At 37.7% G+C, this 23,845-nt stretch overlaps 1 protein-coding gene across 1 annotated transcript in view; it reads right to left on the bottom strand.

The window, feature by feature from the left end:
- The window catches only part of Arhgap6 (Rho GTPase activating protein 6), a 584,642-nt gene that overhangs the window by 328,253 nt on the left and 232,544 nt on the right, over nucleotides 1–23,845 (bottom strand). The window lies entirely within an intron of this gene.

Here is a 23,845-nt window from a genome sequence, read left to right on the forward strand (position 1 = left end):
TTAGATTTACATAAAGTCATCAGGAATTAGAAATATCCATGTGTCCTCTACATGTTACTTCATTACTATAGCAAATTATGACATAAATATTTTAAAGCCAAAATTGAAAAGGCAAATTTATTAACATATGGACTTGATTTTCCCACATAATCATACAATGAACTAGAGTATTTCATTATCTTAGATTAGAGGTCAACAGTCTATACCTTTCAGGCCAAATTCAACCCAATGTCTGTTCTGACAAAGTTTTATTGGAATACAATGACAACTCATTTGTGTATTGTTATTTGCTTTCAAGCTATAAAAGTAGACTTGAATATCTACGGCTGATTCTCTCTTCTGAAAAGATGAAACTATTAATTATTTTAACATCTATAGAAACAGTTTACTGAGCTTTGCCTTAGACCTTTGGACCTCTTCTAATACACATTTTTATATAACAACATTTGTATATATAATTAATAATCAGAAAAAATATTTTTTCAGACTTAGCAACAAAATTGAAAACTATCAAAAAGAGAGAACTCTTTGTTGGTTCTTTTTTAATTTTAAAGTTTATTTTTTAATTAAATTTTTATTTTTTTAATATTAGTTACAGTTTATTAACTTTGTATCCCAGCTGTAGCACGCCCCCTCATTCTTTCCCAGTCCCACCCTCTCTCCCTCATCTCCTCCCTGCCCCTTTCCAAGTCCACTGATAAGGGAGGTCCTCCTCCCTTCCATCTGACCCTAGCTTATCAGGTTTCTTCAGTACTGGCTGCAATGTCCTCCTTTATGGCCTAGAATGGCTGCTCCTCCCTCTGGGGAGGGGGGCCAAAGAGCCAGCCATTGAGTTAATGTCAGAAATAGAGAACTCATAGTTCTAAAAGAAAGTATTTCTAAAGGAGGTTGGCTCTACAAAGCATTAGGTTATTCTAGTGCAATTTGCATAAATAACCTGCATTCGATATAAAGACTTTGGATAGTATATACATTTCTTGATGCAACGGTGTTTTGATTTGCTATAGTGAATGTTTGTAAACCACAGAGATAAATAAAATAATGTACAGCTACGGTAAAAACTTGAAATCACTGCAGGACAGCCGTTTTGTCAAAGATTTTGTCAATAACCAATATAGGATGCAGAAGAAAGTAATACAAGGAGAAGGAATACTTGTTTCTCTAGATTTATTATTACAGATCAATTGGAATGCCTTTGATCTCCAACCCAACTTGACCAGTCTCTCCCTTGTGTCTACTCTCATTGTAACATCTTGAAATCTTCAATTAAAACATTCTGGTCTATGAATATAACCTCCAAGCTTTTCTGTCTTGACTATCTTGTAGATAATCAGCTTTGTCTTGAATCTTGTGACTTTCTGTCTAGCCTGGAGGCCAAGGTTAGCTACAGACACTGTTCTAACCAGCTGTTCTTTGATGGCAATGACCTAGGGAAGTCTATTGCTAATCAACATCAGACCACACTTTCCTCCCTCATGATGGATTTGAAGCACATGGTCAAAAAATGCACAAATGAATAGACTGGATATAATCACAGAGGAACTTCAGTAACGTCAACTTTTAGCTTAGGCTCCACTCTTCTCCCTAAAACCCCCTTTCAATCTGTACTACTTGATGCTTCCTTCTCTCTCATAGATAAACTTGGGAATTCTTTATGTGCTTACCTGGTTTAATAAGATTGGCGTAGGGGTCAACTGGGAGTTTAACCTATAAAGACAGTCTATTAGTGTCTCAAACTCACCATATGAAATACCAACACTGCCCATACAACCATTTCACTATCTATGGTGCCTATTTCACTGAAATGTCTAACATTATCCAATCATCTACTCCAGGAGCCATCTGTTGGCTGCAGAATTTGACATACAGCCTTTTGGAGAGAGGAAACTAGAGAAAAGATTAGTTTGCATTAGTTTCTATGATTATCTTGGGTAATGAGAAATGAGATGTTTATGAAAATTTTGAGAAATTGGATCCTTCACCAGCCTTCCTTTGCTTTGTATATCAACATATCAGAATATTACCTAATCACAAAAAGCTCAGCATCACTGTATCTATGTCAGAAGTCTCCCACATTGATCACTTCCCTTTAGTTATTACCGTTAGTCTCTTCACTGGTCATCCTGACTTCCTTATTCTACCTTATCCAATCACAATCTATGATTTCTCTCTCCATTAATATAACAATCCTCTCTCAAAGGATGTTTCAATTAAATACATCTTATCAGCAGTGGAATACAGACAGTCTGACAGCCAGTGGGTATTGTTTGTGAGTCCCCTGAAAACTATATTAGTCCATGTTTGCATGTGTAAACCCCTCTTCTTTTTACTTTTTTGATCATTTTTTTACCGTTATGGGTGAGCAATGAATTTACATCTCTTCTGGTGAAGCCTACCTTAATACTCCAAGTCCAATATGTACTGTCAGCACTGAGATACCTCTGTATGTGCCTGTTTGTGGATAAAACATTATCATTTGCTTTCCATTTGTGTTTCATCCCTTTGCTTGGTTATTCTGAAAGCAGGTGAAGCAATGCCCTAAATTGTAGATCTACAGCCATTGCCACATATAGCACACATCAGAGATTATGAGGAACACATTTTCACAACGGGAGCATAAAAGTCCATGGATTCAGAATTTCCAACAGTTTATCTCTGGTTGACATTAGTGAGCACTGGTGCTTTGGGAAGATCTGTTAGAAAACATTTGTGGGCCAACATGGCATAAAGCCTGAGCTTAGAGGGGAAAAATGACAGGTTGTCAAGCTTCACAGTATCACTGGAAATATTGGAAGACACATACACAATTGTAATATCATTTCCTTATGACAGGTGAGGAATTCACCCTGACAGCAATAACTGATGAATGAGCATATTCCAGACGTAGTAGTCTCACAGTTGTCATCAGAATGGCCTCCAGATGCCAAGAAAGCAGTTTGTTCTTGTTACTTTCTTGTTCCTTTGTGAGAGACCTTTCTAAAACAATAAGAAGTGTGCCAATATGTAGCTGTATCCTTTGTATAACAAATAGTAAGTTTTTGTGTGTGTGTGTGTGTGTGTGTATGTGTGCATGTTTTCTTTTGCTATCTATTATGTGTTTAATCCCAAGTTTATGAGAAGGGTGGAATTATACATTAATTGTTAATATATGATGCTCAAACTAAGTATACATGTATTATTTAGACTTGCTCTGCTAGCCTAGGCTAGATTCTAAATAAGAACTATAAAGAGGAGCAAAGGGTATTTCTTCCTGATATTAAGCACGTGATCCTGTCAAGCTTAACCTGCAAAGATCCCTTCCTGACCAAGATTTTGTCTCATGAGCCCTTTGTAAACAACATGCTTCTTCCAAGATGGACTATTTTCAAAAATTCTCAGAAATCACAGAAACCTTAGCCTGAACAGAACCCTTTTACAACATCATATGCATAAACAACCCTGCTATTACTTCCTGAATGTTAGCTGTTCCAAAACATGAAGACCATGGTCCAAGTGTTCATTCCAGTCTCAGCCCAATGAATATTTGAGAGTGAATGAGTGCTGGGGTTCATTCTAAGCTTTACAAGTTTAGTGGCATACTTGGCCTCCACCTTCTCTACATCATTAGCACTCCCCACCACAGCTGTAACAAACAAATACATCTAAAAGCATTACAGATAGCCTATAGGGAGAGAAAAAAACCTTTCTCCACATTTTCACCTCACTCTGAGAACCAGTGGTACAAAGGATGCCATTTCACTGGAAGCTCATGTCAAAATCTCAAATGTCCCCACTGGTGGACCTGTATGTACAACAAAATTCACCCAATAAAGACCAATTACCTCACTCAACACACATCCTGTATGTATGTAGTTCTAAAACACACATCAAATGTAGTTCTAAAATCAAGATCACATGATTTCTCAGTAGCTTCCCCTTTAAAGAGGCTGTCAAACAGTAGGGCAAATACCGTGACACTGTCTTTATTTCTTTCTCCTTTTTGTTCATAAGTATACAAAAGGAAAGTATAACTACCCAGTAACCAAAACGCAGAACCACCTGTTGCCACTGCAACAGAGCCAGAGTGTATCTCCTCAACCCTTGTGAGTTCACAGTGCTGGCTCCTGGTGCCACCCGACTTGATTTTCTAATTGTTTGAACATTGGAATCCAACAGTCCGAGCACTGAAGTTAAACAAAGAAAACCTTAACAATTAATGATGTTAAGCATTCAAATACATATTTATTCTTCAAAGTAAAAGGGGGCTTTGTATTTAAAGAATATCTCAAGGTGGGGCTACACTAACTATGGAAGCTCTTTATAGGTTGCCCAGGTAACTTCATAATGAAAGCAGATCCAGCAAAACAAGTAAAAGATACAAAAAGAGAAAGGCATGGAACTCTGAGCTCCACTCATCTGGACTCTCAGCTTTGTTTTGCCGAGCCTGGCTGTAAAATCTTCACACCTTGTGCCCCTGCTACCTCTCTGATTCTCTTTCTATATGGCTCCTTTCACCTTGTTAATCATTTACTCCCCTGTAGTGACATTCTTCTGCATGTCATAGTGTGTTGTTAGATTGGAGATTCCAGTCGACTGAACTGGGAAAACCTCTTCCAGTTGAATTGAGAGGATCTTTTTCACTTGACACTTAAAAGCAGATAATAAAAACATAACAGAAGAAACTCACACACAAATGTAGAAAAGCAAGAAAATATAGATTATCTCCAAACCCAGACTTTCTGGGAGGAGAGCAAGGTATAGTATAAACATAGTCTGAAGTCCTGCATGTTCCATTGATACATTTAAAGTGCATATGCCTTTCATTCATTAAAGAATATTCACTGTCTAGTCTGTGCTAGGTATAGGACATGTTAGAACAATACATCATTCTCTATAACATGTGAGAATATATACAGTAATTTTATATGCATAACTTAATCAAAGAAATACCCAGAAAGGTGATCAGTAGTTAAATATAAAAGCAACCAATATGATTTTTATTTCTTTTTTTCCTTATTAATTACACTTTATTCACTTTGTATCTCCTCCGTGGTTCCCTCCCTCCTCTTGTCCCAATCCTTCCCTTCCTCCACCCTCTGCATGCATCCCCCTCCCCAAGTCCCCTGATAGGGGAGGACTTCCCCTCCTTCCTTCTGATCCCAGTCAACCAGGTCTCATCAGGAGTGGCTGCATTGTCTTCTTCTGTGGCCTGGTAATGCTGCTTCCCCCTCAGGGGGAGGTAATTAAAGAACAGGCCAATCAGTTCATGTCAGAGACAGTCCCTGTTCCTATTACAATGGAACACACTTGGACACTGAACTGCCATGGGCTACATCTGTGCAGGGGTTCTAGGTTATCTCCATGTGTAGTCATTGGTTGGAATAGCAGTCTCAGGAAAGACCCCTGTGCTCAGAATTTTTGGTTCTGTTGCTCTCCTTGTGGAGTTCCTGTCCTCTCCAGATCTTACTGTTTCCCACTTCTTTCCTAAGATTTCACCTTACACCCATCAGAATGGCTAAGATCAAAAACTCAAGTGACAACACATGCTGGAGAGGTTGTGGAGAAGGGGGAACCCTCCACCACTGCTGGTGGGAATGTAAACTTGTACAACCACTCTGGAAAGCAATCTGGTGCTTCCTCAGACAACTAGGAATAGCACTTCCTCAAGATCCAGCTATACCACTCCTAGACATATACTCAAAAGAGGCTCAAGTATACAATAAGGACATTTGCTCAACCATGTTTGTAGCTGCTTTATTTGTAATAGCCAGAAGCTGGAAACAGCCCAGATGCCCCTCAGTGGAGGAATGGATACAAAAATTGTGGGACATATACACAATGGATTATTATTCAGCAATAAAAAAAACAAGGAAATCATGAAATTTGCAGGTAAATGGTGGAATCTGGAAAAGATCATCCTGAGTGGGCTATCCCAGAAGCAGAAAGACGCACACGGTATATACTCACTCATATAGACATATAATATAGGATAAACCTACTAAAATCTGTACACCTAAAGAAACTAATCAAGAGGGAAGACTCTTGCTAAAATGCTCAATTCCTATCTAGAAAGGTAAAGAGGATGGACATCAGAAGAAGAAGAAAACGGGAAACAAGTTAGGAAACTGACACAGAGGACCACTGAAAAGCTCTGCCCTGCAGACTATCAATGCAGATGCTGAGACTTATTGGCAACTTTAGGGCAGAGTGCAGGGAATCTTAGAAACTGATTTTTATTTCTAATACCACATTTATGGATATTTTGCACCCATTTCCTTTCAGAAAGATACCTTAGAAGTACACATACCTCCCAAAACCAAAACATTTAAAATTCCAGGTTTTAAATGTTCAGTGTTGCACTCATTCAAGAAGCATGCTGGTGAATCAGAATTTTGCTCTAGGGAGATTTTGTCATGGAAGCAGGCATTTCCACATAAGAACTTCCCCTTATGACTAGTCTTTTGGGGCCTGTCCAAGGCAGAATGCCCACAGAGTTGTTAAGAGAAATAGCAAAGCAAACCACACAGAAGCTAAATGAGTTTGACAATTATTTTTTAGATTTGCAAAGTTGCCAGTGCCAAAATCTTCAAACTTACTCCTCACCAGTGCACCCCAAAGGTTACATGAAAAGTACTTCTACATAGGCACTGGCAAAGCCTCTGTGCAAAGTAAATTTATACCAGTAGGTTTTTAAGAGAAGGTACAAGTTACAATTGGGCTATTTAGACCATAGAAGTAGGAAAGGTGCAATTTCATGTTAGATGTCTTCAATTTACTTGGAGCAATTTTACATGTGTGTGTGTGTGTGTGTGTGTGTGTGTGTGTGTGTGTGTGTGTGTGACTGCACATGAGAGAGAGAGCATGGGCTCAGGCATGAATGGACACACACATGTGATTTACTAATTTTAATGATGTCCCGTGATATTCCCCTTTTCAAATTAATGAACATCTTTTGTCTGGCCCAGCTTCAGTATGCTCTGGCTCCCAGGAGGAACTCAGTCATGCAAAACAGGTCCTTGAGATTTCTGAGCACTTGAGAGATGCCTGGGATTTGGTCACGGAGTTTGGGGGTGGTAGATGGGAGAACAAAAACATCCATGCATTACTTTTTTGGTTTTGAACATTTTGCTGTCTTGAAGAAGTTGATGTAGAAGACTTAACTTGTTTCAGAATTATTTCTGGGGGAGCCAACAGTAGTGTTCAACTCTTCAAAACTAAGCTACATGAATTACATGATATACTCCCAGCCCCTTAAAAGTATATTGCTCAGAAATCTACTTGTTTTGAGTATTTCAGAAAAGAGCAAGCAAAGTTAAATGTCAGCTCTTATTTTTACTAATGTTTATATTTCAAGGTGGGTTAATTGTATGTCTTTCTGAGAAATCTCTTGTGGTTCTTGCACGCCTGGTGTTGTTTAATCTTCTTTCCTTGGCTCTGACTCATGCTGTTCCAGAAACCAAAAGATACATTTCTTAAAGGTTCATTTCAGAAATTGGGAATCTTATATGTAGACTTCCAGAATGAAGCTCATTTTCTATAAAACCACTTGTGAAATAGAAGCTTTAAAACACTTTCTTCAGAGTAGCAGTAGTAGAGCAAAATGATGGGAGGCATCTAATATTTATTTTTTGTCCTCAAATAAGCAAAGAGTATCTTTTTCTCCCTAAAGAAAATAACTACCTGAATTTTTAAAAGTATTTTCCCACTTGAGACTTTCAACAATCTGGCATTTGGTTTCATTAGAGGCTTTCCTATGTGAGTTTCCACATGGGCTTGCCTTGGCAAGGATAGAGGAATGTGGTTTTCAGTTTTTGGAGTTGATTAGGCTTATGCTGTTTCATTTACTGATGGGATAGCTACTCACAGCTGGGAGTCCCACTTGCAAATCCTCAGTTTCCATTTCCACGTGGAACAGATGGTTCCATGATGGAGTAACCTGGGAAGTGAACACATCTTAGCCCACCTTACCATGGGAAGGACTTTATGACATGGTCAGAAATGATGTACAATGTTTGTTATTCAACATGTAGCCCACAATCCTGTTTTTCTCATAGCTGGAACCATCTCAGATCATTGGTCAATCGTGTATTACCTTGGTTGAAATAGAAACTTGTCTTTTATACAAATTTTCTTTTCAAGCACAACATGGAGATTTGTCGGATCTTTATTATAAACATGGAAACCAACACTTGCTCTCCCGTGATTTTTCCTAGACAGTATTCGCTGATTTCCCACTGGGAAAAATCCAATATATTGATTGGACATTGAAGATGAACCACATTCTCCAAGGTGGTGGAAGAAATTCCTATGTTTAGCAAGTGGAAATTCCATCATTTGATTTTTAGGCCATCTTTTGAAAATAACCACAGAAATGGGATACACTCTTACTGGATCCAAAATCTAAAGTATTTTAGCAGATTCTGCAGAAAGAAGACAAAAGAAATTGTGCTAGTCTAGTCCACTGGAAATAATGGCTGCTATAAACAAGACTAGACTCTCTGGTCATCTATTTGTCATCCTACAAAGTATTGTTAGACATGGTATGATTACTGATATGAGTTCCTACTGCTTAAAAGTGACCATCCAAAACAGTAGGAGGTTATATGGTTTTATTCATATAAACATAGCCAATGACTTCCTTACCTTTGTAGCAATGGGACAAAACTGTGTTTATAAACATAGCAATGATATGCAACTTTGCAACCTTGGGAAAAAAATGAAAAAAACATTTACAAGTCCCTATGGCTAATAAATCATGACTTGGATGATTTATTCTATTTTGATGTTCACATGGCAACTGACATTATTTTCCTCTTTTCGATCTACCCTCGTGATACTAACATCTCTCTGATTATTGTTTTCACCTCCTTTTTAAGGATAAGAGCTGTGTGAACAAAAGCCTAGATTTTTCTGCATAAATCATTCAGCATGTATGGCAGGTCACATAAAATCTTTAGCTCTATTTTCTAACTTCTAAAATGTGGACATTGCTTCTTATGGAAGAATCAGATGAAGTGAAATATGTGAAAATTTTGAAAATCCTAACCTGTAGTAATGATCTACAGACAATACTGGAGTTAACACTCAAGTTAAGTCATTTCAATTCATAAAACCAAATTGAAATTTTATAAGCTTTCAGCCACCAGTGATAAAATATAACATTAGAAACTGTGCCACTTATAATTATAGAATCATGTGTAGTGTGTTTTTTAAAATATGAAAATGTTTGAAATTTTTAGGTAGGAAATTTAGATATTTTTGACTATTAAAAGACACCCGGGAAATGTAGTGAGAAAAATACTTTGGTTCTGCATATGAATATTTAGCAAAAATTAGTGAAGATGTCAATTCTCCTTCATTTTTGTAGATTTTGTAAAATTTAATCAAATTCCCAGTTCATTGTTGGTCATGGAAGTTAATTAGAAAAAGATAAAAAATGGACAAGACTTTATTGAAAGAAAAAAAAAATAGTAGATAGAATTATATTACCCAGTGATATTAAGGAACTGTGACAAGGATAGTGGAAAGAACAATGAAACTTCAAAGCAGATCAGAATTGAATTATAGACCTTGACATCTTGGAATAAAGAAATGTATTGATCCAGTCAGGTTAATTAATGATAGAGGCTAGGGGTGGAATGATATAGAAACCTATACCCAACTGACCATTTGTGGCATACCACAGAATGTAGGGGCATTGCTTTAAGTACCTATTGTCATGGTATGGTTTAGGAAAACTATACTAAGACAAAGAAATGGATCATGCAGAATTTCTAGTGTTCAGGACTGACATTTTTGCTATGGGATAGGTAGACTTTGCCCCAACTATGTTATGAAATATTTTTGTATGAATACATAAACATCAAACTCCCATTACAAAATACAGGCTTGAACATTTTCTACATATTTGGCATAATTTAATAAAAATAATAATTGCAATGTCCACCAACTAATGAAAATGTTACATCTCAAAATGGAAAAGACTTCTGAGGTTTGAAAAATAAAATACATGAGTATTCAATGAATAGAAAATGTGTATTTGTACAGAGACTCGTCCCACCCAATGTTTTGCTATTTTTATTCTTAAAATCAGGCTGGTAGTACTTAGACAAATAAGCTTTGATGGTCAATCAAACATATAGGATAAAACAGAGAATTGACACTAGTGTTAATATTGTTGTTAACAGGGAGAAACAATGGCTATACTGAGCACTGTTAGACACTCATCCACAACCCCTGGGTTTGCCCTAGGTGTCTCCCAAAAATGTGAGAGGTCTGAGATTTCACCTTACTTGCAAGACAATAAGTCATCCTGTCATCGTTTCACAGATACTGACAAAAGACGTAAGACACCTGAATCACAGACAAAAGGATAGTTATTCATAGCAATACCAGCAGCCAGAGTTTCATCATTTTCTTCATTTCCTACAAGGTGACCTAAAGATCTGGCAAGAGCTACTCACATGCTTGTGGATTTCATTACAAGTGATGAATCTTGACATTACAGAACTGAAATCTTATAACAGGTTGTAGCCCTGCCCTAACCTTTGTCCCCAAGGGAGACATTCACTTTTATTAAACTGGATAGCAAACAAACCTACCTTCAGTCTTTGCCAGTTCAGTGTGTGGCCAAAGGAGTGTGCTGGATCCTCTGCACAGAGTAGGCTAGAAGTGCAGGGCACAGAAAAGATTACAGATGGTGGCATAAAGTGCCCCTAGCCTCATCATTTCTCTACTTTGTATTCTTATAATACATTTTATGCAAAATCAATAGAACTGAGTCCCACTTAGTCACACAGCACTGACTCAATAATACCCTTATTGGCTTTCCTCCTGTATGTATCATCTCCATATTCCCTCAGCATGTTATCAGGATTGTCTCAAAAAAAAAAAAAAAAAAAAAACTGCATTCAGTTCTTGTTGTCATGTATAGTTTTTGGAAAACCTGCACCAAGACAGATAAAGAAATGAATCCATGTTGAATTTCCAGTGTCCATGGTTAAAAGTTTTATTATGTGCTAGATAGACTTGGACTCAAAAATGGAAGAAAATCATATTTGATAGGAAATATGAAAACATAATCTTGGATTGGCAAGACAGCTCAGAAGGTAAACAGCTTGCTGCCAACTCTGAAGATCTGACTTCAATTCCCAGGGCAGATATGATGGAAAGAACTGACTTAATGTAAACTGGTATTAAAAAATTATTATTATCATTTATTACAATTTATTCAATTTGTATCCCGGCTGTGGCCCCTCCCTTGTCTTCTCCCAATCCCACCTGCCCTCCCTCTTCTCTCCCTATACCCATCCCCTAGTCCACTGTTAGAGGAGATTCTCTTCCTCTTCTATTTGGCCATAGCCTGTCAGTTCTCATCAGGACTGATTACATTGTCTTCCTCTGTGGCCTGGCAATGCTGCAACCCAGGGGGAGGTTATCAAAGAGCCAACCACTGAGTTCATGCCAGCGAAAGTCTCTACACCCCTTACTAAGGAACACACTTAGAGGCAGAGTCTATGGGCTACATCTGAGCTTGGGTTTTATATCCTCTTCATACATTGTCCTTGGTTGGGGTATCATTCTCTTCAGGGGCCCCAGGGCTCAGTTTTTATGGCTCTGTTTGTCTGCTTTTGGAGATCCTGTCCCCTCCAGGTATTTCTATCTCCCCCTTCTTTCATAAGATTCCCTGCACTCTGCCCAAAGTTTGGCAGTGAGTCTCAGCCTCTGCTTCCCTTGAACAGTAGTCTTTCAGAAGCTCTCTGTGGTAGGATCCTGTCCTGTTCCCTGTCTTCTCCTGCTTCCAATGTCTGTAGCATTTGTCCTTCTGAATAAGGATTGAGAATCTTCCCTAGAGTGTTCCTTGTTGTTTAGCTTCTTTAAGAGTATGGATTTTAGTATGTTTGTTTATCCTATATTATATGGCTAATATCCAGTTATGAGTAAGTATATACCATGTGTGTCTTTCTGCTTCTGGGTTACCTCACTCTAGATGATCTTTTCTAGTTCCCACCATTTGTCCGCAAATTTATGTTTTCCTTGTTTTTAATAGCTGAGTTATTTCATTGTGTAACTGTATCACAATTGTTGTATCCATTCCTCAGTTGAGGGACATCTGGGTTGTTTCCTCCTTCTTATTTGGCTTCTTTAGGCATACAGATTTTAGTATGTTTATCCTGTCTTATAGGTCTAGTATCCACTTATAAATGAGTATATAACATGTGTGTCTTTCTGCTTCTGGGATACCTCACTCAGGATGATCTTTTCTAGATCCCACCATTTGCCTACCCAGATGTCCCTCAACAGAGGAATGGATACAGTAATTGTGCTACATTTACACAGTGGAATACTACTCAGCAATTGAAAACAAGGAAATCATGAAATTTGTATAGCTAGATCTTGAGGTAGCATTTTTCCTAATTATATGAGAAAGTGCCAGCCTGATTTCCAAAGTGGTTGTACAGGGTTACATTCTCACCAAAAATGGAGGAGAGTTTCCTTTTCTCCGCATCCTCTCTAGCATGTCTTGTCACTTGAGGTTTGATCTTAGCCATTCTTATGGGTAAAAGGTGAAATCTCAGGGTCGTTTTGATTTGCATCTCCTTGATGACTAAGGACGTTGAACATGTCTTCAAGTGTTTCTCTGCCATTTGATATTCCTCTATTGAGAATTCTCTGTTTATCTCTGAACCCCGTTTTTTAATTGGCATGGACAAAAATTCAAACTGTTATTATCTGACCTCTATGTGTGGTCATGCCCTCAGACATGCATGTGTGTGCGCATGTGAGTGCACACACAAATAAGTAAGATAAACAAATTTTAAATTAAAAATGTTAACAAAAAGTAAACACAATATTTTCTTTGACTGGTTCCTAATTCACTGTTATTTTGATGACTCAAATCTTGATTCTTTTGGTTTCCTAGTTGGCTTTAAAAACGATAATCATAAACTTGATAGAGTCCAACCTTCTGCAATAGATTCAATAGATTTACTGAAGACTTTTGCAAGGCTGCAGGCCAGCAAATGAGCTCATCTTTCAGAAATATGCCTCGGCAGGCTGCCACGCTCATACTCTGAAATGCAACAGGGCAAAAATAAGAAAGCGGTGTGGCATAAGCCAATGAATCAAAAACCCAATATCGGTAAACATACAAATTGCTTGTGGGTTACTGCTGCTGGGCAGTAATGCCTGACTCAGCACATCTGCCCTTGGAAGATGTCATATAACATCCTATAGATAAAAGTGTGTGTTTTGGAGTGATGTCAACTATCTATGTTTTGGCAAGCAACAACATCTCTTAAATTTTGCTTTCTTTTTTCCTTTATTAAATGACAGGGATGCTATCTACATCTCATGACTTTATTGTAAGGGTTATTTATTGTTGTATATATAATCTCTTATACCACAGGCAAAAGTTTTTTTTCTCTAAGTGTGTGTTCACTGAGAATTGGTTATACTTTTTTCTCAGAGTCTAAGATTCAACCACAACAATATTGCATAACAATTCATAGTCCCATCTAGGTTAATGCTAATAAAAGAAAATACATAATCAAGAATATGTGTGATATGTAAATATTTTGGATATCAGACAATGATAAATACTAAGGGAAAATAAAAAGTAAAGCAGGATGATGAAGCATCAGAAAGATGAAGTGGGATGAAAAGAGTCAGGACAAATGACATCACATGAAGTCATCAGAGTAGGTCTCAATGAAGTTGAGATTGAAAAGCATATGGTCATGTCTGAGAATTATCATGGTTTCCATTCCTTATCATGGCAATAAAGTAAGTATAGTGATAAAGACAATCATGATTTTGTTTAATTTCCCAGTGCACATAAAACTTTGAGCTGTAGTATATTCTAGGCTATTATGAGTCAATAGCATTATGCATAAAACAACAATGTATATACCTGATTTTAAAAGACATTATTGGTAAAAAAAAAAAAAGTCAATGACAATCTAAGCTGTAAGAGAAATGGTACTTGTTCAACATCAGATTCCCACACTCCTTTGATTGGGAAAAAAATAAAACAAATTATCTGCAAAGCAAGATCAAGTAAAACATAAAGCATAAATGTAGCTGAAATCAACTCAAAGAGAAGGAGGACTTCTTTGGAACACTGATGTTTGGAAGAGAGTGTTCCAGAAAGAGACACCAATATTGCTTTACACACATTAAGTATCTCCTAGTAGCCTTCTTCAAAGTAGTTTTATAATTTGTGTAAAGTGCTCTGACCATAAAAAGAAGAATATATGACAAGCATCACTTAGGTTTATTTTTTTAAGATTTATTTTTATTACTTTAAGATATGCGTGGGTTCTATATGTCTGCATGTGCATATGTGCAAATGGTGCCTGTGGAGGACTGAGGTGCAATATTCCCCGGAGCTGAAGTTCTAGACTGTTCTAAGCCAATTAACATGTGTGCTGGGTACTGAACTTCAGTAATCTGGAAAAGCAATATTCTCTTAACTATGGAACCATCAAGCCAGACCCTAGATTTATTTCATCAATAATTAAATTGAATTTCAAAGGCATTTTTGAGATATGTACTATGTTGTTTTTGAATGATAAAACTGAACGAAAGAGAAATTAGTAAATTATCAACCAATTTTATATGTTATATGTGTGTAATGAAATTATGTGCTGTATTTGTTCTTCTGATTTAATTATAGATTACTGGTGGGTGTTTGCATAAAAAATAATTGATTCCATTGTAAAATTTTCATACTTTCATCATTGTACCCTCCCAAACTCTTCACTTTGGGCTGCATTCTATTCTTTAAATCATTCCTCTTCTGATTTCATGTCACATATGTCTGCACACATGCATGCTCATATAAATCTACAAGTGAGTCTACAAATGGGATAAAACTTTGGATTTTTGTATTCCTCACGCAAGTATCCTCTTGTCATCTCCCTTTAGACCTCTTCCTTCAGAGTCCTTTTCTATTTTCACATAATATATATTTTTATATTTAAATCTAGATGCTTCATACAAGAGAAAATAATTTCTTTCTTGGTATTATTTTGCTTAAAATGTTGGTCTCCAGTTCCATCCATTTTCTTATAAATGACAGGATTTTGTTCTTCCTATCTTTTCTGAGAAGTTGCCATACTAGTGGTTAAAGTAATTTGCATTCCCTTCAGCAGTATACAGAATCCTTCCCCTACTCCCATCCTCACCTGAGTATGGGTTTTTTATTTGCTTGCTTGCTTGCTTCCTTGTTTTTTTTTTTTTTTTTTATCAGTTACATTTTATTAACTCTGTATCCCAGCCGTGTCCCGATCCCTCATTCCCTCCCAGTCCCTCCCTCCCTCCCTCCCTCATCTCCACCGTGCCCCTTTCCAAGTCCACTGATGGGGGGGACCTCCTCCCCATTCATCTGATCCTGTTTTATCAGGTATCTTCAGGAATGGCTGCAAAGCCCTCCTCTGTGGCCTAACAGGACTGCTCCTCCCTTCGGGGGTGGGGAGACCAAAGAGCCAGTCATCGAGTTCCTGTTAGAAATAGTCCCTGTTCCCCTCACTTTGGGAAACCAATTGGTTACTGAGCTACCACAGGCTACATCTGAGTGGAGGTTCTAGGTTATATCCATACATGGTCCTTGGTTGAATGTCAGTCTCAGAAAAGACCCTGTGCCCAGATATATTTGGTCCTTGTGGAGCTCCTATCCTTTCCCCATCAGACTAACTCCCCTTCTTTCTTATGATTCCCTGTACTCTGCCAAAGGTTTGGTCATGAATCTTTGCTTTGAAAACACTGCTAGTTAGAGTCTTTCAGGTGCGCTCAGTAGACTCCTGTCATACGTTCAATGCACATCCCATCTGTCTTTCTAAACGAGGATTGATCATCTTACCCCATGTCCGCTCAATTGATTATCTTTTTTAGGTGTATAGATTTCATTATGTTTATCATATCTTATAGGTCTATATAAGTGAGTATATCCCATGTTTGTCTTTCTCCTTCTGGGATATTTCACTCAGAATGATCTTTTCTAGATCCCACCATTTGCCTGCAAATTTCATGATTGCCTCCTTTTTGATTGCTGAGTAGTATTCCATTGTATAAAAATACCACAATTTCTGTACCCATTCCACCGTTGATGGACATCTGGGTTGTTTCCAGGTTCTGGCTATTACAAATAGAGCTGCTATAAACATGGTTGAGCAAGTGTCCTTTTTGTGTACTTGAACAAACTTTGGGTATATACCTAGCAGTGGTATAGCTGGGTCTGGAGGAAGCACTATTCCTATTTGTCTTAGAAAGCGCCAGATAGCTTTCCAGAGTGGTTGTACCAGTTTACATTCCCACCAGCAGTGGAGCAGGGTTCCCCTTTCTCCACAACCTCTCCAGCATGTGTTATCGCTTGAGTTTTTCATCTTGGCCATTCTGATGGGTGTAAGGTGATATCTCAGGGTCGTTTTGATTTGCATTTCCCTGATGGCTAATGAGGATGAGCATTTCTTTAAGTGTTTTTCTGCCATTCGATATTCCTCTGTCGAGAATTCTCTGTTTAGCTCTGTTCCCCATTTTTTAATTGGATTACTTGGATTGCTGCTTTTCAGCTTCTTTAGTTCTTTGTATATACTGGATATTAGTCCTCTGTCAGATAAAGGGTTAGTGAAGATTCTTTCCCAATCTGTAGGCAGTCGTTTTGTTTTGATGACGGTATCCTTTGCTTTACAGAAACTTTTCAGTTTCATGAGGTCCCATTTATTGATTGTTGCTCTTAGAGCCTGTGCTGTTGGTGTTCTGTTCAGGAAGTTGTCTCCTGTGCCAATGAGTTCTAGGCTGTTCCCCACTTTTTTTTCCAATTGATTTAGGGTATCTGGTTTTATGTTGAGGTCCTTGATCCACTTTGACTTTAGTTTTGTGCAGGGTGATAAATATGGATCTATTTTCATTTTTCTGCATGTAGACATCCAGTTGGTCCAGCACCATTTGTTGAAGATGCTGTCTTTTTTCCATTGAATGGAATTGGCTTCTTTGTCGAATATCGAGTATTCATAGGTGTGTGGATTTATTTCTGGGTCTTCTATGCGGTTCCATTGATCCTCCTTTCTGTTTCTATGCCAATACCATGCAGTTTTTATTACTGTTGCCCTGTAGTACAGCTTGAGATCAGGAATGGAGATACCTCCAGATGATCTGTTGTTGTACAGGATCGTTTTGGAGATTCTGGGTTTTTTGTTTCTCCATATGAAGCTGAGAATCTTTTTTTCAAGGTCTGTAAAGAATTGAGTTGGTATTTTGATGGGAATTGCATTGAATCTGTAGATTGCTTTTGGCAGTATGGCCATTTTCACAATGTTAATCCTACCAATCCATGAGCACGGGAGATCTTTCCATCTTTTGATATCTTCTTCGATTTCTTTCTTCAGAGACTTGAAGTTTTTCTCAAACAGGTCTTTCACTTGCTTGGTTAGGGTCACACCAAGGTACTTTATGTTATTAGTGGCTATTGTGAAGGGTGTTGTTTCCCTAATTTCTTTCTCAGCCTTTTTGTCTTTGGTATATAGGAGGGCTTCTGATTTTTTTGAGTTGAATTTGTATCCTGCCACTTTGCTGAAGGTGTTTATCAGCTGAGGGAGTTCTCTGGTTGAATTTTTGGGGTCGCTCATGTATACTATCATATCATCTGCAAATAGTGACACTTTGACCTCTTCCTTTCCGATTTGTATCCCCTTGATTTCCTTTAGTTGTCTTATTGCTCTGGCTAGGACTTCAAGTACTATGTTGAAGAGATATGGGGATAATGGACAGCCTTGTCTTGTCCCTGATTTCAGTGGGATTGATTTAAGTTTCTCTCCATTGAGTTTGATGTTAGCTATAGGCTTGCTATATATTGCCTTTACTATGTTTAGGTATGTGCCTTGTATTCCTGATCTCTCCAAGACTTTAAACATGAATGGGTGTTGGACTTTGTCAAATGCTTTTTCGGCGTCTAAGGAGATGATCATGTGGTTTTTCTCCTTCAGTTTGTTTATGTAGTGGATTACATTGATGGATTTCCGTATGTTGAACCACCCTTGCATGCCTGGGATGAAGCCTACTTGGTCATGGTGGATGATATCTTTGATGTGTTCTTGGATTCGGTTTGCAAGTATTTTATTGAGTATTTTTGCGTCAATGTTCATAAGAGAGATAGGCCTAAAGTTCTCTTTTTTTGTTGGGTCTTTGTGTGGTTTAGGTATTAAGGTGACTGTGGCTTCATAGAATGAGTTTGGTAGTGTTCCTTCTGTTTCTATTTTGTGGAATAGCTTGAGGAGAATTGGAGTTAGCACTTCTTTGAAGGTCTTGTAGAATTCTGCGCTGAAGCCATCTGGTCCAGGGCTTTTTTTGGAGGGGAGACTGTTAATGACTGCTTCGATTTCCTTGGGAGATATAGGGCCATTCAGTCTTTCTACCCACTAATAGACGTCTACAGATCATTTCACCCAAACTCAAAAGAGTACACCTTCTTTTCAGCACCCCATGGAACCTTTTCCAAAATAGACCATATAGTGGGCCACAAAGCAAGCCTCAACAGATACAAAAGGATTGAAATAATCCCTTGTATACTATCTGACCACCATGGACTAAAGCTCGACCTCAACAACAACAGAAACAACAAAAAGCCGACACGCACATGGAAACTAAACAACTTACTACTCAATGACAGCTGGGTTAAGGAAGAAATAAAGAAAGAAATTAAAGACTTCCTAGAATTCAATGAAAAGGAAGGCACAACATACCCAAATTTATGGGACACACTGAAAGCAGTGCTCAGAGGAAAATTTATAGCACTAAGTGCCTGCAAGAAGAAATTCGTAACATCACATACAAACAACTTAATGGCCCAAATGAAAACCCTAGAACAAAAAGAAGCAGATACACCCAAAAGGAGCAGACGGCTGGAAATAATCAAACTAAGGGCTGAAATCAATCAACTAGAAACAAATAAAACTATCCAAAGAATCAATGAAACAAAAAGCTGGTTCTTTGAGAAAATCAACAAGATAGACAAACCCTTAGCCAAACTAACTAAAAAGCAGAGAGAAACTATCCAGATCAGCAAAATCAGAAATGAAAATGGGGACATAACCACAGACATTGAGGAAATCCAAACAATTATTAGGTCATACTACAAAAGCCTATATGCCACAAAATTTGAGAATCTAAATGAAATGGATAATTTTCTTGAAAGATTCCATCTACCAAAGCTTCCTTGTTTTTTAATGATAGCCATTCTTGCCAAAGTGAGATCGAATCTCAAAGCAGTTTTGGTTCATATTTCCCTGAAGGCTAACACATTTTCATATACTGGCCACTTCTATTTCATCTTTTAAGAACTCTGTTCATTTCCTCTGCTCATTTATTGATTGTATTATTTGTATTTTTCTGGATCAATTTCTTCATATTTTCTAGATATTAATCCCTTGTCAGATGTATACCTAGTATCTTTTTTTTTCATTTTGTAGCTTGCTTTCTTACTCCCTGTTGCTTCATTTACTGTTCAAAAACTTTTAGTTTCATGCGATACCATTGATCAAATCCTATTTCCCTAGCTGTTGTAAAATTTTCCAGCGAGTTCGTGCTTGCACCAATATCTTGAAGTGCTTCTGTATGCCTTCCTGGAGCAATTTTAAAATTTCAAGCCTAAAGTTAAAGCCATTGATTCATTTGAAGTGATTTTTGTGTAAGGTAAAAAAACGGTATTTACTTTTGTTCTTTAAAATGTGAGTATTCAGTTTTCTCAACACCATTTGTTAAAGAGATTGTCTTTTCTCTCATATAAGTTGTGCATGCCTTTGTTAAAGGTCAAATGGCTCTACAGGATTTATTTTTTAATCTTTTGCCCCAGTGTTCACCATGTCCTTTCTTGGGCTAGTATAAACAAAAATCAATAACTTTTCTAAAAAAAAATAACTTTTCTATATATTAATAATTAACATGCTGAGAAAGAAAGCAGAAAAACATTTGCATTCCAAACCTTCAAAAAGAAAAACTTATAAGAATGAACTTAACCAAAGAACCAAAGACCCTGACAATAAAAACTTTTAAAATTAATGGAGACATAAGAAAATAGAATACTCCTATGTTCATAAAATGGCAGAATTTATATTATGGAATGGCTCTATTATCTAAAGTAATATATATATTCAATGTGATCCCCATAAAAATTCTAGTGACAATCCTCACAGAAGTAGGAAAAGAATTCCAAATTTCAGGTGAAAGTACCAAAGACCACAAATATAACAAAAATCAGGAAATACCGTAATACTTAATTTCAACCTGTACTTTTGTTTATATTTAACCTCACCAACAATTCATGGTAACCATAATTTTTTTTTTGTGATTTCTCTTTTCCTTCTCAGTTCCTCATTTTTCCTTGACACATGACTTATATAGAATTCAATTTGTCCCTACAAATCTGGGTACTACATCTATTGAGTGAATATACAATGAATTTGTCTAACCACAATGTATAAAAGCTTTTCTTTGTTTACTTGTGGTGAGCAGAATTGTAAGATGACCTATAAGGATCCACCCTACCCCCATTAGTATACTGGTATTACCTCTTTTCTAGAGTTTTTATAAGCCATGGAATAAACAGGACAGACTCTTCCTTAACCAAGTTACCTTATTTGGCCAAAGTTACGTGATGCCATTCCCATAGTGATGTCATATTATATAAAAACAACAGATGATCTGAGTCTCCAACTAGATTTGGAGAAGTAAATTTCCATATTGTGAAAGCAACTGTGAGATAGCCACATGACAATGAACTTTGAGCTACTCCAGAGGTTTAGTAAAGCCCCTAGCCTTAGGAAAAGGAGTTTTAGGAAACAGGATATTAGCTAAAGTTCTACAATAGCAAAGAAGTAACTGTAACCAAGGGTATAATTCTTGCAAAAGGATTCTGAGCTCAAATCCTTAATGATGCCATCTTTGTGGTCCTGTAAAATCCCGAATGGAGATCCAGTTAAGGTATGCTTGAACTCCTGACCAAGAACTTATGAAATAATACATGCAAGTAATTTTAATGCACTGAGTGTGATACTCTGTTGTTCAACCATGGAAACTGAATACACTACTAACTTTTACTGAGATTATGCTGTATGTTTCACTACACAGAAGCTTCCTCATGCTGAAAGTTTTCACCGCACTTCCTTTGCTTTAATCTAATTATTTTACATACTTCCAATCTGTGCTTTCCATGCAATTTACCATAAGGATTAGAACACAGTTATAGGAGCTAAGTCACCTTAGTTTGACTCTCAGTGCCACTACTCACTAACTGTGTAGCTATCAGTAAGTCTTTACTTCTCTATGCTTCAGTGACCTCATTTCTGAAGTGAAGATAATAGTAGTTTATTATACTAATAGTGAATCATTTAATCAGAATCAGTTAAGTTCTGCTAGGGTGATAGAACTTGTGCCATGGAACTTCATTGTCTTGATCCCATAGAAATATTTTCCCGTGTTGTTGGAGATTTTAATTAGATTCAGGATTAAGATTATGGTTCTTTTAGTTGCGCATGCACTGCCACTGATAGAGAATAGTCCAAACAAAGCTGGAGAATAATTTGCCATATTGGCCAAGAAAGAATAGATCCAATCTAATTTACGTGAGTCAGGAAACACACAGAGAGAAGAAAACTGCCATGTAGAAATATTCCCAGTTCCTAGTCATCAGCCTCTTAGGAAGAAATAACCAACATATTCAGTGAAGAGTAAGAAGTCAAGTGGGAGAGCTGGAAATGAGTAAGTATAAGAGTTGTAGTAAAAACAAACATCAGAGGAGTAGAGCAGAGCATGGTCATGAAATGAAAGAGACAGAAAGTGCTGTCTGGGCTGCTCTCTGCACGGAATACCTGTGCTTTCTACATCTATATCCCAAATGATTACCACATTTTCTAGGCACATAGCAGCAAGTCAAAGATGCCTTGCTTACTATATCAATGAGGTGATAGGGTGGGCAGACTTGTCTCACTAAATGTTCTTTCCCAAGACCTTTCCAAAGTACAGATTGCTTCTTTAATATCATAGTCAAGCTTTGGAAGTACATTTCAAGGATTATGAAACAAACTAATTATCTGTGTACAGGACAGCTCAGCAGAACCTTATCAAGGAAACAACATTCCTGTCTCATAGGTCAGGGATAAAACTGAAAGATGTGATTGGAGTTTAGATTCCTGCAGCCACCAAAACCTCTTTTATGCAGGCCCTGTTGGACAAGAACCAGAAACCACTGTCAAAGAGAAATAAATCAGGTCTGACCAGAAAGGGCCAGAAAAGACACCTCTCAGACAGAGAATAACTCAGGGCCAGGATGGAGGCTAGAAGTGGGATAGTAGCATCTCTAGGTGTCAAAATATTTTCTCTATTTAGTTGCCAACTTGCCAGAAAAGAAATTAACACAAAGCTTCTTTCTTTATTTAGGGTGAATATTTTCCATATTTTCTTAGAAATATTTTTTCTTGTGAAGTCTTATTTAATCTTTATTTTTTATTTTTTGAGCATTTCTTTTATTTTTATTAATTACAATTTATTCACTCTGTATCCCAGCTATAGTGGCTTCCTTTATTCCCTCCCAATCTCACCCTCCCTCCCTCATCTCTTCCTATGCTCCTCTCTAAGCCCACTGATATAGGAGGTCCTCCTCCCCTTCCATCTGACCCTAGCCTGTCAGGTCTCATCAGGACTGGTTGCATTGTCTTCCTCTGTGGCCTAGTAAGGTTGCCCCCTCCCCGCTGAGAAAGGTGATCAAAGAGCCGCCACTGAGTTCTTGTTTGAGACAGTCCCTTTTCCCCATACTATGGAACCCCCTTGGAGACTGAGCTGCCATGGGCTATATCTGTGCAGGGGTTCTAAGTTATCTCCATGAATGGTCCTTATTTGGAGTATCAGTCTCAGAAAAGACTCCTGGGCCCAGACTTTTTGGTTCTGTTGCTCTCCTGGTGGAGCTCCTGTCTACTCTAGGTCTTTCTATCTCCCCCTACTCTGCCCAAAGTTTGGTTATGATCCTCAGCATCTACTTTGATACACTGCTGGATAGAGTCTTTCAGAGGCCCTCTATGGTAGGCTCAAGGACATTTGTTCAACCATGTTTCTAGCAGCCAGAACCTGGAAACAACCTAGATGCCCCTCAACTAAGCAATGGATACAGAACTTGTGGTACATTTACACAATGGACTACTACTCAGCAATTAAAAACAAGGAAATCATGAAAATTTTTGGTAAATGGTGGGAACTAGAAAAGATCATCCTGAGTGAGGTAGCCCAGAAGCAAAAAGACACACATGGTATATACTCACTTGTAAGTGGATATAAGAGATATAATATAGGATAAACATACTAAAATCTATACACCTAAAGAAGCTTAGCAAGAAGGAGGGCCCTGGGCAATATGAACAATCCTCACACAGAACGGCAAACAGGATGGAAATCAGAAGAGGGAGAAAACAGAAATCTTTTATCAGTGACACACAAATAGAACTAGGGTCATACAGAAAGCATTGTGTCTCCTGGCCTTTTAGCACATGGTAGGTGGAACATTTCCTTCTTGTGCTTTTAGAAAAGGGTTGTCATTTTTTTCTTAAAGACACCCCAGTGTGTAAAATTACACACATCCAATACTTTCTGAGGTTTGAGCCCAAGAGATGTGACCTGAGCTGACTCATATCCGGGTCAAAGGGAGCTGCTGCATCTCTCCCCCCTACACAGCAGTGCTTTCTTCATTAAAAGAAATATCCAACTGTGTTTGTCCCAGATTAACCTCAAGCCTCAGGATGATGTGGGAAAATGACCTTTGCTTTATTTGTACAGAGAAGTAATGGCGTCCTTGTGTTTCCTTCTTCCCGACCATCTGAAATCA

Source organism: Meriones unguiculatus, chromosome X, assembly GCF_030254825.1.
Source record: "Meriones unguiculatus strain TT.TT164.6M chromosome X, Bangor_MerUng_6.1, whole genome shotgun sequence".
Classification (NCBI taxonomy): Eukaryota; Metazoa; Chordata; class Mammalia; order Rodentia; family Muridae; genus Meriones; species Meriones unguiculatus.